The following is a 15,490-nucleotide window of genomic DNA, read 5'->3' on the forward strand; positions in this document are numbered from 1 at the left end:
TGAGACAATAAATGATGCTGTTTTAAGCCATGAAGTTTGTAGTAATTTGTCACAGCAGACCCAGGAAACTAATAGAGTATTTCTATTTCGTATCCTCCAAAGAGCATCACTTAATGTATACTTCTGCTCTATGGAAGACCCCTAGAAAAACAGTAAAGATACATTTTCAAAAAGTTGCTGATCTTTAAGGTCAATAAATGGGAAGAATGTTAACAAAGTAAAAGTTCCTGAAAGAAGCAGAGTGTATATTCCAATTTACCATCTCATAAATTATTATTTTGATGACCATGCTATCCCTCCATGTGGCAATATAAGCCTATGCCAGTCTAGCACCTCTCTTAGTACTTTTATATGCGAAGTCTTGATTAAAATGATTTTAAAGGAAAGATAGTCACACTTAAAACGAATTGGATTTGCACAGTTCAAAGATGAGCTGTCACTGGAAAAATTAGCAGATGGAAGTTACCCAGGAGTTGAGAACTCCATGTTTAGTCTTGTGCTCTTCTAATCAACTAGATGTATGCAAATCTGTTTAAGTTTTCTAAGCCTAGGTTTCCTCATCTGTAAAATGAAAGTCAGCCAGGATACATTGGGTGTCTATGTGCAGCCTAAACTGCTGGCAGTAACCACTTTAGATATATATTCTTCTTCAATTTTCTTTCAAGTCAGAAAAACAGGAAACAGTTTATCTTGACTTGTTTACCACTGGAAAGGCAACTACTTACAGCTTACTTTAAACAAGGTACAATACAAGAATTGTTATTGATACTACATTAAGACTTTATTTAACTTCATCAATTACCACGTTATTTCCTTCTCCTTTAAACCCTAAATTTGCTTTTATCTACATACCCTTTTTATTATTATGTTATCTTCTTTTGCTGTTTTTCAGGTCCTGTGATGCCACTTTTCATTGTTTCCACTTACTACTAGAGTTATCTTTCACTTTGAAGAGTTATCTTTCATTTTGAAGAGACAAGAGACTTCCAATCTTCTCTTCAGACCATTTTTCTAAGAGTCTATTTTGGGTTTCTGAGATGTTGAATTTCCTTTTATGCTCTCTATTCTGCTACTGGAACATATGTCTTAACTACCCAACATCCTCCAATTTTAAAAACTGACTCGAGTATACACATTATATGACACTCTCTAAGATAGCATAGCTCCTTTAAGAAGAAGAATATCCACTTGAAAGAAGTATTGAATTTTACAGTTTAACATCAAGGTCAGGGAGTAGGGGGAAAGTAAAGCAAAAAACTTACACCAAATACCACATATTGCTTTTTCTTATATTCATTTCTCTCCAATTTGAAACTAGAATTAAAACTTAAGTGAACACTGAGATTAGCAGTTTGTCAGGATTCTAAATCTAAGTATTACTGTCTGCTCTAAATTACTTTTTGATTATTATTTAGACAAGAAGTTTGCTGATCCTTTTAATCTTTTTTTTTTTTTTTTTAAATGTGTCACTCTTAAAAGTTTTTCTAAACTTTTTTATTTCTTAGTTCTTCTGGTGGGACAAAGTCTAGTATCTGCAGGACTCTGGGAGACTTTAAGGTATAAAAGATGCCCTTCCTCGTTGCCACTTTGCTCCTTCGGCCTCTATCTACCAGATTGCGTAGTCAAACTGTAAGAATCTTTAAAAATACATAAAAATGTAAAAAGCCAGAATGATTTACCGATTACAGGAACAAAGTTTAAATTTCTAAGCAACTTGAACTTTTCATTGAATATTCCTCAGGAGAGAACTCTCAAGACATGCTTGTATCCCCCATGTATTTCCAGGGCAAGGTTTCCTTTTCTCTTCACCTTGTTAATTTTCCCTCAAGTTCAAGTTGTCTGTTCCATTTCCATTGGCAAACTTCATTCCAATTTATTTGTGAGACATTGAACAGTTTCTTTTCCTTAAAAGAATCTATCTATTTTATTTTTTTATTATTATTGTTGTTATTATACTTTAAGTTCTAGGGTACATGTGCACAACGTGCAGGTTTGTTACGTATGTATATATGTGCCATGTTGGTGTGCTGCACTCATTAACTCATCATTTACTATCTATTTTCTTGGGAATAGAGATTCTTTTCTAACTCAGTTCTATGTCTTGTGATCTTATACATGCCCAGGGTTTCAGCCAAAATAATACAGTTTGTTGCAGCTGTGTTTCACTCTTATGGAGGAGATGGCTCTAGCCCTGTGAGCAAAGATGGATGACGCATTCCAGCTTTTATATATATATATATATACACACACATACATATATACACACACACACACACACACACACACACACACATTTCTACCAGTAAAGCAGCATGCTTTCAAGTTCTTTGAGATGGCAACCAATAATTTAAGTTCCTCTCCTGTATTAAATAGGATGGTTTTGCCCTAAGTAACAGAAGATCTGACTCGAAGTGGCTTAAAGAATATGTATTCTCTTATAACAGGAAGCCCCAAGATAGTCAAGTTTTAGATTAAGTTGTTTAAGTGACTTCATGAGGCCGTCAAAGATGTAGATTCTTTTCATTCTCTTGTAGTGTCATTCTCAATTTTGTTTCATATTCTGTTGTGGAGCAATTCCAGGCATTATATATAGCTCTAAATGTATCCCGAAAAAGACAGAAACTTTCTCTTCATGCAGCAAAATCTTTTCCAGAAGACACCTTGCAGCAGGCTTCTCTCATGAATTATTGGTTACAAATACGTCACACGTCCATTTCTGAACCAAACACAAATTAGGGGAATTCGCTTCATATTGGATCAATCAGTCTCCATCTAGGGTGGGTTGAGGGGATCAGTTTCCCCTGAGACACAAGCTGAGCAAACTTGAGGCTTCACTGGAGGGATAAAAGATGAGAGGATTAGATCATAAGTAGACCTTAGATAACTATCTTAAGGTCACTTTTCTTTTTCTTTCATTTTTTTCTTTTTTATTCTCTTTCTTAGAAGTGATAGTCCTTTCTAAATTTCTAAAATCACCACAAGAATAAGGTACCAGCTTATCTTAAATTTTCAACTTGGTAATTTCCACATTTAGGAGAATGTGTGAAGGAAACCAGGCCCAAAATGATGTCCTCAGCATATTAGGAACCCGCCTCTCTATGTTCACAGGTCTCTCAAAAGTTCAAAGAGATATTAGAAAAATAAGTTATTGTATTATTTGAGAAGAGATATTTGAGAATCTGAATCAGATAAATAGGCCTTACTTTAGCCTAATTAAATCAATTTTCTCTCATAGCATGAGGGCCCCAGGCTTATTTCAACCTTTCAAGCTAAAATAATATTTACTCAGGGCTTTGTGGGTTTGAAGGTCTCTGTTTCCCCATTCAAGTGTGGAAGCCATGCCTTCAATCTCCTTTGATCAGTGTCCCAAAGACTGAGCAAGGCATCTGAAAATTCCATCCAGCATATTCATTTCTAGTTTTCCTTCAAGTCTTACTGCCTAGATTCAAAACTGGAAAACTATTCTTGTCTTTAATCTCCTCAGTCACTAACACTTAATTATTTTGCATCCTCTTTATACCCAAGCTTTATAAACAAGTAGCATTCTTACACTGATCCCTGATTATTAGAAGCCTGTCACCTATATATTATTGGATCCAAGATCTGAAACTGGACTGTTTCTCTTTTTATCAATTCTGGAACCCAACAATAGTGTTGTTTCTCTATAAATGGCATTGTGGAAACAATGAACAGAACCAATGAGTTTTCCAGGGATTACCTCTTAACTTATCTGCAATTTGAGTAATATGATTTGCTCTCCCATCTGCAGAAACTATACTAAGATCCATATATAGTTCTAGGTAATCTTGGTTACGTACTGAATCTGTTGTCTTTGAAATTTTAATTTCTCGCTCTAGCGTCTCTTCATTTCAATATTTTACCTTTCATTTTATCTGGTTGTCCTGTGCATCTCAAAATACCTACTGTGTGAATTAATCTGTTAGGGCTGCCATAAAAACTACTAGCATCTGGATGACTATAAAACAATAATTTATTTTGTCAGAGTTCTAGAAGCTGGAAGTCCAAGATCATGGTCCTAGCAAGGATGGTGTCTTCTGAGGCCGCTCTCCTTAGCGTGCAGTTGGCCACCTTCTCACTGTGCTCTCACATGGGACTTACTTTGTGCATGTGCCTTTCTGGTGATGCCTTCTTCCTAAAGGGCACCAGTCACAATGGATTAGGGCTTCATTCTAATGACTTCAGTGTACCTTAATTACATCTTTAAAGGCCTTGTCTCCAAATGTTGTCATATTCCAAAGTACCAGATGTTATGACTTCACCATGAATTTTAGGGGAACACAATTCAATCCACAATGCTATGTAACAATCAGTCTTGAATACTCACCTCAAATCTTCTTTTTCCCTAGTTTTAGTGGCACCACTACCTATGTCAAGTTGCTCAGTCTCTGTATTCTTCTCTGAACCCTTGCCAGTAACTCTTCTTCTGATTCCATGATCCTAGCCTCTATAATCTCCTGTCTGGACTGTTGGTCTTGATGGCTCTCTTTTTTATTGACGAAACCCCACTATATTAGCTACATCTCTCTTTCTCATAGAATAGAAACTTAAATCTGCCTATGGATATTGGGTTGAATTTCTTTCTCCCTTGGATTTGCTCCCCAAGTCCTTAAATGTATAGATTATTCTAATCGATACTCTCTGCTCAGAAGTCTTTATAGCTAAGGGTTTTTTCCTGATCATTCTAACCAAAGTGTATCACCTTTTATTCTCCAATTTGCCTATTTTATTTCCTTCATTAAATACAACACTCTGTGAAAGTACATTTTTTATTACTGATTTACTTATATTTTTTCTTTTCCTCTTTTTTTTTTTTTTTTCCCCCGAGATGGAGTTTTGCTCTTCTTGCTCAGGCTGCAGTGCAGTGGTGCCATCTCAGCCCACTGCAACCTCAACCTCCCTGGTACAAGAGATTCTCCTGCCTCAGTCTCCTGAGTAGCTGGGATTACAGGCTCATGCCACCACGCCCAGCCAATTTTTCTGTGTTTGTAGTAGAGACAGGGTTTCACCATGTTGGTTAGTCTGGTCTCAAACTCCTGACCTCAGGTGATCTGCCTGTCTCAGCCTCCCGAATTGCTGGGATTACAGGCGTGAGCCACCGCACCCGGTGCTTATATTTTTTCAAACCCACCCAAGTTGTATACTCTTCCAGAGCAAGAATCTTATCTCCTTTTTCACAATTTGAACAGTGACCAAAACATAAAAGGAACTCAATAAATACTGATTTCATATATAAATGAAGAACATGACCTCAGGAATGACTCTTATCCTTATAACATACTATAATCTAACCAACTTGCTCATTTCATGAAGGCTGTAGAGAAGAGAATTTCACAGGAGGCTTGCAACTGCTTCCCAGTGCTCCATTTCCAAACCTCCACTTGAAATTTAGATACGTTAAACTAGGTGTCCCAGGTTCACATATTAGTTGTGGAGACACGATCCCTCTCTAGCAAAACTAGCTCTGGATCCAGCATTTCTAACCGCCACACTCAAGATCTCTCCAATGGGCACAGAGAAGAAACATGTCTAGAATTTTTTTCTAAATTCCTTCCAAATCCTAAAAAATAAGTAAAAAAAAAAAAAACAAAAAAACATTATTATGTGAGGTATTTAAAAAAATTGTTTTATGTAAATGTTTGGATTCATAAAATGACAATTGTTCTTCAAACAAATTCCAAGCACTAGGACAAAATAAACCTCACTAAAATACAGAATACCTAAGTATAAGAATACAAAGAACAACTTAGTAAGTAGATTAGAAGCGTATCAGTTAAAGTTTCAAATGTTTTTCTGAACTTATAAAAATTAAGCGACAACCAAAGAGACTTTTCAACTACAACAAGCTCTTGATCTCTGTATATTTCTTAGCTCTATCTAAATTAGGTTTACAAGCATTAAGGAGTAATAAAGCATCCTTTTTTTCCATTATGAAAACTCAACCAGGATAGTAAGATGGTTAATTTTAGCAATTTATTTATTCTGCAATCCTAAAATATGGCTAATGTGGATATCACAGTGTGAGAAGTTGATTTTGATAACAATATGTAATGATTCTGTCAATAACACAAAGATTGTATTAAAATAGTCCCAAATCCACTTAACACTGAGTAACTGAAGAGCAAGCATTGCTTAATCCTCTTTGGTATAACAGTCAGGAGTTTCATATATTGAAGCTTCTCAGTCGATCTTATTGCAAAGATATTCTTACTTAGTTCACTTTCTCAAGAATGTTTAATCTGATCGATGACCTGGGTTTAAATTATCAATGTTCTTGAGAACACTTTAGATTATAAAATGCAAAATATTTAAAGAGCTTACATAGATCTTTATGCAGATTTATATAAAATTAATGAAGAATTCTAATAAATGGCCTGGAAAGATATATTTTTTTTTCTGACAAGATCTCACTCTATCGCCCAGACTAGAGTGCAGTGGTTGATCTTGACTCACTTCAGACTCATCCTCCTGGGCTCAGGTGATCCTCCCACTTCAGCCTCCTGAGTAGCTGGGACTACAGACTCATGCCACCATGCCTGGCTAATATTTTGTATTTTTGTAAAGACAGTGTTTCAACATGTTGCCCAGGCTGGTCTTGAACTCCTGGACTCAAGTAGTCTGCCCACCTTGGCCTCCCAAAATGTTGGGGTTACAGGTGTGAACCACTGGGTCCAGCCTAGAAAGATAAATATTTAAAACTACAAATTTGTGATTACTTTTCAAACCCAGGACTTCCTTTATCAAATGCTATAAATATTTCTATTACAATTTTGTCTATAACAAATAATTTAAAATCCCAAGACCTATTAATTCAAATATTTACTTATTTTCAAAGTGTGTAATAACTTTTGTTCTTCTCTATTTATATTTTCTGCCAAATGGAATCTGAGTTGCAAAGTAATTTGTGTCATTTCATATGAACATTGGCTAAACTCGTTTATGCAAAACAATTGTGATCTCGTCATTCAAGGAAACCATCCATCCTCTTTAATAAAGCTCATTACCAAATTATAATTTTATATATAACGTGTTTCAGGATGAAGCAAGAGATGTGGGACTCCACAAAAATAGATTTTCAAAATTTTATTCATCTTGATTTTCCTTTATCTAGAATATGACGAAAGTCTCTGCATGATAAGTATGTGTTAAGGAAATAAAAGTAAATACAAATGTGTATATATATGCACATACACACATTATATATTAGAGAACCTATGACTTGTTAATGTAAATGCAGCTATATTTAAAATACTATAGAGGCTATTGTCTCACCTCTATTAAATATCTTTAAGCAATGATCATGTCCAAATATTGTAAATATAAATATATTATTATTTATAGGAAGTAAGAATTTATCCTCAAGATCAAAAAGCCTTCAAAAACATATTGTTAGACAAAAATAGAACTATTTTTTTCAGCAAAAGTTTCCTTGATCACTAATCTAAGAAAATAATAGCCATCACCATTCTGTCATATCTTAGAACAAATGAATACATTTATTTTTAAACTTCAGAGATCCAAATTGACAATAATATATTTCCATTTTACAGTTTTTAAATTGATTACTTATATTTCCTGCTGTTTATTTTTTAGCAAAATACTCACAATTAGATCTATATACTGAATTTTTAAACATGTAAATGCATAAGAACCTCATTTACTGTAATCATACAAAATATAAAAATACACATAATATTTGATTTTTTCTCTTGTAATATTCAATTTATCTCTAGGTAATAAATCACCAACAAGTGGACCCAGGAAAAGAAAGGACACTTCAGAATTTACAGAGAAATTTTATCTCAAAGTGCATAAATACATAAAATCCTAACACAAGTTATTAGGGAAATTATTTAATTTTGAATCTTTATCTTCATACTCATCATGGCTAAAGTTTAAGTGCTGTTACAGAAGGAATACTATCTTCTCCCAAAATTCATATTCCTAAGCCCCACCCCCAAATATGATAGTAACAATGGAATTAGGATGTGGGGATTTTAGAAGTGACTCAATTTGATAAGGTCAAAAGGGTGGAGCCCCATATTGAAATTAATTATCCTTAAAAGAAAGGAAGAAATATCAGAACTTCCTCACTCCATCATATGAGAATGTAGCTAGAAAGCACCCAGAATAGTAAATGTCTGTAGTTTCAGCCGTCCAGACTACGGTATTTTGTATAGCAGCCTCAGCAGACTAAAGCAAGTACCTATAATAAATTTGTGCTTGACATTCCTCATCAATAGCCTAGATAATGCCTCATAGCTAGCCTCTGTGAGGTCAGAGATTCATGTCTTTTTTTTTTTTTTCTGATCCCCACCTTCTTCCTGAATTAATATCTGGCACATATGAAGAACTGAATAAATATATGCAGAGAAAAGAACAAACACAACTAAATAAACTGACGTTCACATAAATTTAAACAAAGCACAATTATATGAGGCCAAGAGATGAATAATGGAAATCTACTGTGTATACAACACACCTCAGCAAGGCCATGATGAATGAATTTTGATAGTGAAAAAAGGAGAAAAGGAATTTTAACAGGAGGAAACATAAAGAACAGTCATGCAGTTATTGAACACCAAGGATGTGTATGAGAAATATTAACAGGTCCTTATTACCAGATTGTAAAGTGCACAAAGGGAGATATAGTGGTAAAGTGGGAAACTGGAAAAGGATAGGAACGATCATTTCAATGCTCCAGTGAGAGATAATGCATCAGTGAACTATAATGCTGGGCGGTTATATGCTAGTAAATGTTTAATAATGGCTCTTTGAAAAAGGAAAGGATGTATGGGATGATGCATGTGTTTTGTGTGTATGTGCATGTGGGTTTGTATAACATGCATATGTGTGTATGTATACCTATATATTTTAGTAAATTTCATAATACCACTTGAGGGTTACTATTTGGTTATTTCTGTCTTTACATAATTTTATAAGTGAAAATTAAAATATATTTACAATATTTTTGTGTACTCATAAACTCAGTGTGTCTATTTCTCAGAAAATCTGCTATCAGTATTTATCATTCTATCATCAACAATATGTAACAAAATTAGACTATGCCTAATGCTTAATTAGTAATGAATCAGGATACATCACTCAAGTAAGGGTTAATAAGAGTAGTTCCAACATGAATTCTATATTTGACATTTTTTTTTTTACATTGATGGGTAAAGCAACATGAAACAGTGAAGGCCTACATTAGAACTTCAATTGTTTGTCAATAGCATGAGTAAATTATTTGCTAAATTAGGTAGTTTTCAAAGTGAGGTACAAAAGTCCCTCAATTTTTGGTGTTGTTTGCAATATAATGGGTATGGATATAAAAGACTTTAAGTTGAATCTTCATTAACATATTCTTCATTATTTTCTTAAGTTTAGACAATCAGTCAAACTGTAAATCAGGCTCTGATTTTTAATGTACACCCATTTTCATGGTGTAAATACTTCAACAATGGCCAATTTCAAGCTACCAAGAGAACTTTTATTAAACATATTTGGAAGAGATATGCAGTACTGAATCATTATGAAATACTTACACTATACATAACCACTAGACATGATCTCGAGAGCATAGGCAAAAGTCGAATTTCATAAAATAATTAGGAAAAAATTAAAGTTGAATATTTATTGACCTTATAATATAAATTTTAATAGCACATTTTTATGATTTAATTTTTAATAATGGCTGTGTTTAAGAATCAAAAGACAAAATTTCTAAAATGTAACCATTACTCTTATGAACCAGCTTTAGCACATCAATAATTATAAGTACAACATCTTTGTTTTAAAATTTCTATACGGCAGCTTTCCATTGATGAAAGCAATAACATTAACTATCTCCATTGCGAATACATTCAGTCACTCTTCTAAGACCTTTCTCCAAATCAATAGAGAGGTATATTTCAAGTAAATAGGAGGTGACTCAGATTATTTTTAAAATATAATAAAATAAAGTGAGATTTAATATGACCACAGCTTAGACATTATTATTATACAAAAATATTTGTAAAAAAAATGTAAAAATCCTTTCTTCAAAGGATTTTTAATTCCTTTAGAAATTAATTGTACTCAGCCAGTCTACAAAACAAATGATTATTAATTTGCATAAACTGAGTTCCAAAAACATTTTGAAAGGTGGATTAAACATTAGATTGAGACAAAATAAACACATTTTAGGACCAGAGATATTAATTTGAAAATATTATACATAATATAATATAAAAAGGAAAACTCACTTGTATATTAGACATTCAGAAGAGCATTACATCTTTATCTTCTCCTGTGGTTTAGAGAATTCAACATGGGAGTTACTATACTGGTGGGAAATAGAGAATGACTGAGAGAATAAGATCAGTGATAAACTCTGATGATATGTTAAAATTTTTAGCAAAAAACAAGGAGCAGAATTTAGTTTCAGACTTAGTCCTTATACAATGGGAATGGAAGAACAAGAAGAATTAAATTTTTGTAGTAGATAAACCAAAAATTTATATAGTTTTTTTGCTGCTATATCCTATATCTATCAGGCGATGTACTTCAAGATGCCACTACTCTGAACGTTTCTTTGAAAATACGTTAAGTATGCACACATGAACACAAGCAAGGACACACAATTACTTATACAATATACCTGTATTTAAGACACTGATTATATGTATATCTTATAGCCATATATTTATAAGAAAATCAGCTCAGTTGAAAAATGCTGGCCAGGGGAGGAATCTTGTTTCATCTACTGTCACCTAAATCCTGTTCATGAACCCTGGGCCAAAAATCACATGGCCCACCTAAATTTTCCTATATTCTAAGAAAAGGGAGAATTAGATTAGCATAAATGTAAAAAGAATAATTATTGTTATTTGCCTTTACTTTCTTTTCTTTAAATACCAGATCTTTTTCTACCATGTAGAGGATAAATGCTTATGGGATTCATCTTTCTTTTATTTTCCTTTGTTGTTGTTGCTGTTGAGACAGAGTCTTGCTCTGTTGCCAGACTGGAGTGCAGTGGCATGATCTTGGCTCACTGCAACCTCTGCCTCCCAGGTTCAAGCAAACGTCCTGCCTCAGCCTCCCAAGTAACTAGGATGACAGGCCTGCACCACCATGGCCAGCTAATATTTTGTATTTTTAGTAGAAATGAAGTTTCACCATGTTGGCCAGGATGGTCTCCATCTCTTGACCTTGTGTTCTGCCCATCTGGGCCTCCCAAAGTGCTGGGATTACAGTCATGAGCCACCGTGCCCTGCCTCATCTTCCTTTTAATGGATGTTTACCTATCTCTTTTCTGTCATGAAAAAGCAATATAATCACAAACCAATGTAAAAAGTCAATAAAAATTATGAAGTGAAGAAAAATATGCATAATAGAATCTGTGAAAGATCATGCTGATGGAAAAAGATAAAGTAGTGAACAAATAGAGACAGGGCACCTAAAACATGGCACATAAAATGTATCCAACGGGTTTTTGTAGGGGTTCAGTTTTTGCTGTAGTTGTGTTTTCTTTATTTTTTTTTTTTAATAACTGGATACTGGATCACATTAATGGTATAAATGCCATGAAAACATTCATGATCGTCTACAATTGCAATGGAACCATCTAAAGCTGCCTTTATTCAGAAACACTACAAGGCAGAAGAGAATGGGGGCCAATATTCAACATTCTTAAAGAAAAGAATTTTCAACCCAGAATTTCATACACAGCCAAACTAAACTTCATAAGTGAAGGAGAAATAAAATCCTTTACAAACAAGCAAATGTTGAGAGATTTTGTCACCACCAGGAGGCCTGTTTACAAGAGCTCCTGAAGGAAGCACTAAACATGGAAAGGTACAACCAGTATCCGCCACTGCAAAACCATGCCAAATTGTAAAGACCATTGATGCTAGGAAGAAACTGCATTAACTAACAAGAAAAATGACCAGCTAACATCATAATGACAGGATCAAATTCACACATAACAATATTAACCTTAAATGTAAATGGACTAAATGCTCCAATTAAAAAACACAGACTGGCAAATCAGATAAAGAGTCAAGACCCATCAGTGTGCTGTATTCAGGAGATGCATCTCAAGTGCAGAGACATATATAGGCTCAAAATAAAGGGATGGAGGATGATCTGCCAAGCAAATAGAAAAAAATAAAAAGGCAGGGGTTGCAATCCTAGTCTCTGATAAAACAAACTTTAAACCAACAAAGATCAGAAGAGACAAAGAAGGCCATTATATCATGGTAAAGGAATCAATTCAACACAAAGAGCTAATTATCCTAAATATATATGCACCCAATACAGGAAAACCCAGATTCATAAAGGAAGTCCTTAGAGACCAATGAGGAAACTTAGACTCCCACACAATAATGATGGGAGACTTTAACACCCTACTGTCAACATTAGACAGATCCACAAGACATAAAGTTATCAAGGATATCCAGGACATGAACTCAGCTCTGCACCAAGGGGACCTAATAGACATCCACAGAACTCTCCAACCCAAATCAACAGAATATACATTCTTCTCAGCACCACATCACACTTATTCCAAAATTGACCACATAGTTGGAAGTAAAGCACTCCTTTGCAAATGTAAAAGAACAGAAATTATAACAAACTGTCTCTCAGACAACAGCGCAATCAAGCTAGAACTCAGGATTCAGAAACTCACTGAAAACTGCTCAACTACATGGAAACTGAACAACCTGCTCCTGAATGACTACTGGGTACATAGTGAAATGAAGGCAGAATTAAGATGTTCTTTGCAGCCAATGAGAACAAAGACACAACATACCAGAATCTCTGGGATACATTTAAAGCAATGTGTCGAGAGAAATTTATAACGCTAAATGCCCAGAAGAGAAAGCAGGAAAGTTCTAAAATTGACACCCTAACATCACAATTAAAAGAACTACAGAAGCAAGAGCAAACACATTCAAAAGCTAGCAGAAGGCAAGAAATGACTAAGATCAGAGCAGAACTGAAGGAGGTACAGACACAAAAAAACCCTTCAAAAAATCAATGAATCCAGGAGCTGGTTGTTTTAAAAGATCAACAAAATTGATAGACCACTAGCAAGACTAATAAAGAAGAAAAAGAGAGAAGAATCAAATATACACAATAAAAAATGATAAAGGGGATATCATCACGAATCCCACAGAGATACAAACTACCATCAGAGAATACTATAAACACGTATATGCAAATAAACTAGAAAATCTAGCAGAAATGGATAAATTCCTGGACACATACACCCTTTCAATACTAAACAAAAAGAAGCTGAATCCCTGAATAGACCAATAACAGTCTCGGAAATTGAGGCAATAATTAAGAGCCCACAAACCAAAAAAAAGTTCAGGACCAGACAGATTCACAACCAAGTTATACCAGAAGTACAAAGAGGAGCTGGTACCATTCCTTTTGAAACTATTCCAATCAATAAAAAAAGAGAGAATCCTCCCTTTCTCATTTTATGAGGCCAGCATCATCCTGATACTGAAGCCTGTCAGAGACACAACAAAAAAAGAGAGTTTTAGACCAATATCCATGATGAACATTGATGTGAAAATCCTCAATAAAATACTGGCAAACTGAATTCAGCAGGACACCACAAAGCTTATCCACCATGATTAAGGGGGCTTCATCCCTGGGATGCAAGGCTGGTTCAACATATGCAAATCAATAAACGTAATCCAGCATATAAACAGAACCGAAGACAAAAACCACACAATTATCTCAATAGATGCAGAAAAGGCCTTCAACAAAATTCAACAGCCCTTCATACTAAAAACTCTCAATAAATTAAGTATTGATGGGATGTATCACAAAATAATAAGAACTATTTATGACTAACCCACAGTCAATATCATACTTACTAGGCAAAAACTGGAAGCATTCCCTTTGAAAACTGGCATAAGACAGAGATGCCCTCTCTCACCACTCCTATTCAACATAGTGTTGGAAGTTCTGGCAGGGGCAATTAGGCAGGAGAAAGAAATAAAGGGCATTCAATTAGGAAAAGAAGAAGTCAAATTGTCCCTGTTTGCAGACGACATTATTGTATATTTAGGAAACTCCATCGTCTCAGCCCAAAATCTCCTTAAGCTGATAAGCAACTTCAGCAAAGTCTCAGGATACAAAATCCATGTGCAAAAATCACAAGCATTCCTATACACCGATAACAAATAAACAGAAAGCCAAATCATGAGCGAACTCCCATTCAGAATTGCTTCAAAGAGAATAAAATACCTAGGAATTCAACTTACAAGGGATGTGAAGGATCTCTTCACGGAGAATTACAAATCACTGCTCAAAAAATTAAAAGATGACACAAACAAATGGAAGAACATTCCATGCTCATGGATAGGAAGAATGAATATTGTGAAAATGGCCATACTGCCCAAGGTAATCTATAGATTCAATGCCATTTCCATCAAGCTACCAATAACTTTCTTCACAGAATTGGAAAAAAACCGCTTTAAACTTCAAATGGAACCAAAAAAGGCCCCGCATTGCCAAGACAATCCTAAGCCAAAAGAACAAAGCTGGAGGCATCACGCTACCCGACTTCAAACTATACTATATGGCTACAGTAACCAAAACAGCATGGTACTGGTACCAAAACAGAGATATAGACCAATAGAACAGAACACAGCCCTCAGAAATAATACCATGCATCTATAGCCATCTGATCTTTGACAAACCTGACAAAAACAATAATGGGGAAAGGATTCCCTATTTAATAAATGGTGCTGGGGGAAAATTGGCTAGCCGTAAGTAGAAAATTGAAACTGGATTTTTTCCGTACTCCTTATATGAAAATTAATTCAAGATAGATTAGAGACTTAAATGTCAGACCTAAAACCATAAAACCCTAGAAGAAAACTTAGGCAATACCATTCAGGACATAGGCATGGGCAAGGACTTCATGTCTAAAACATCAAAAGCAATGGCAGCAAAAGCCAAAATTGACAAATGGGATCTAATTAAAGTAAAAGCTGCACAGCAAAAGAAACTACTATCAAAGTGAAGCAGGCAACCTATATGAAGGGGAGAAAACTTTTGCAAACTACCCATCTGACAAAGTGCTAATATCCAGAATCTACAAAGAACTTAAATAAATGTACCAGAAAAAATCAAACCCCATCAAAAAGTGGGGAAAGGAAAGGATTGAGACAATACTTCTCAAATGAAGACATTTATGCAGCCAACAGACACATGAAAAAATGCTCATCATCACTGTCATCAGAGAAATGCAAATCAAAACCACAATGAGATACCATCTCACACCAATTACAATGGTGATCATTAAAATGTCAGGAAACAACAGTGCTGGAGAGGAGTGGGAGAAATACGAACTGGGCCTTTTACCGTTGCTGATGGTACTGTAAACTAGTTCACCATTGTGGAATGACAGTGTGGCGATTCCATCAAGGATCTATCTAGTAATATCATTGACCCAGGTATCCCATAC

The sequence above is a fragment of the Chlorocebus sabaeus genome, chromosome 7, assembly GCF_047675955.1.
Source record: "Chlorocebus sabaeus isolate Y175 chromosome 7, mChlSab1.0.hap1, whole genome shotgun sequence".
NCBI lineage: Eukaryota > Metazoa > Chordata > Mammalia > Primates > Cercopithecidae > Chlorocebus > Chlorocebus sabaeus.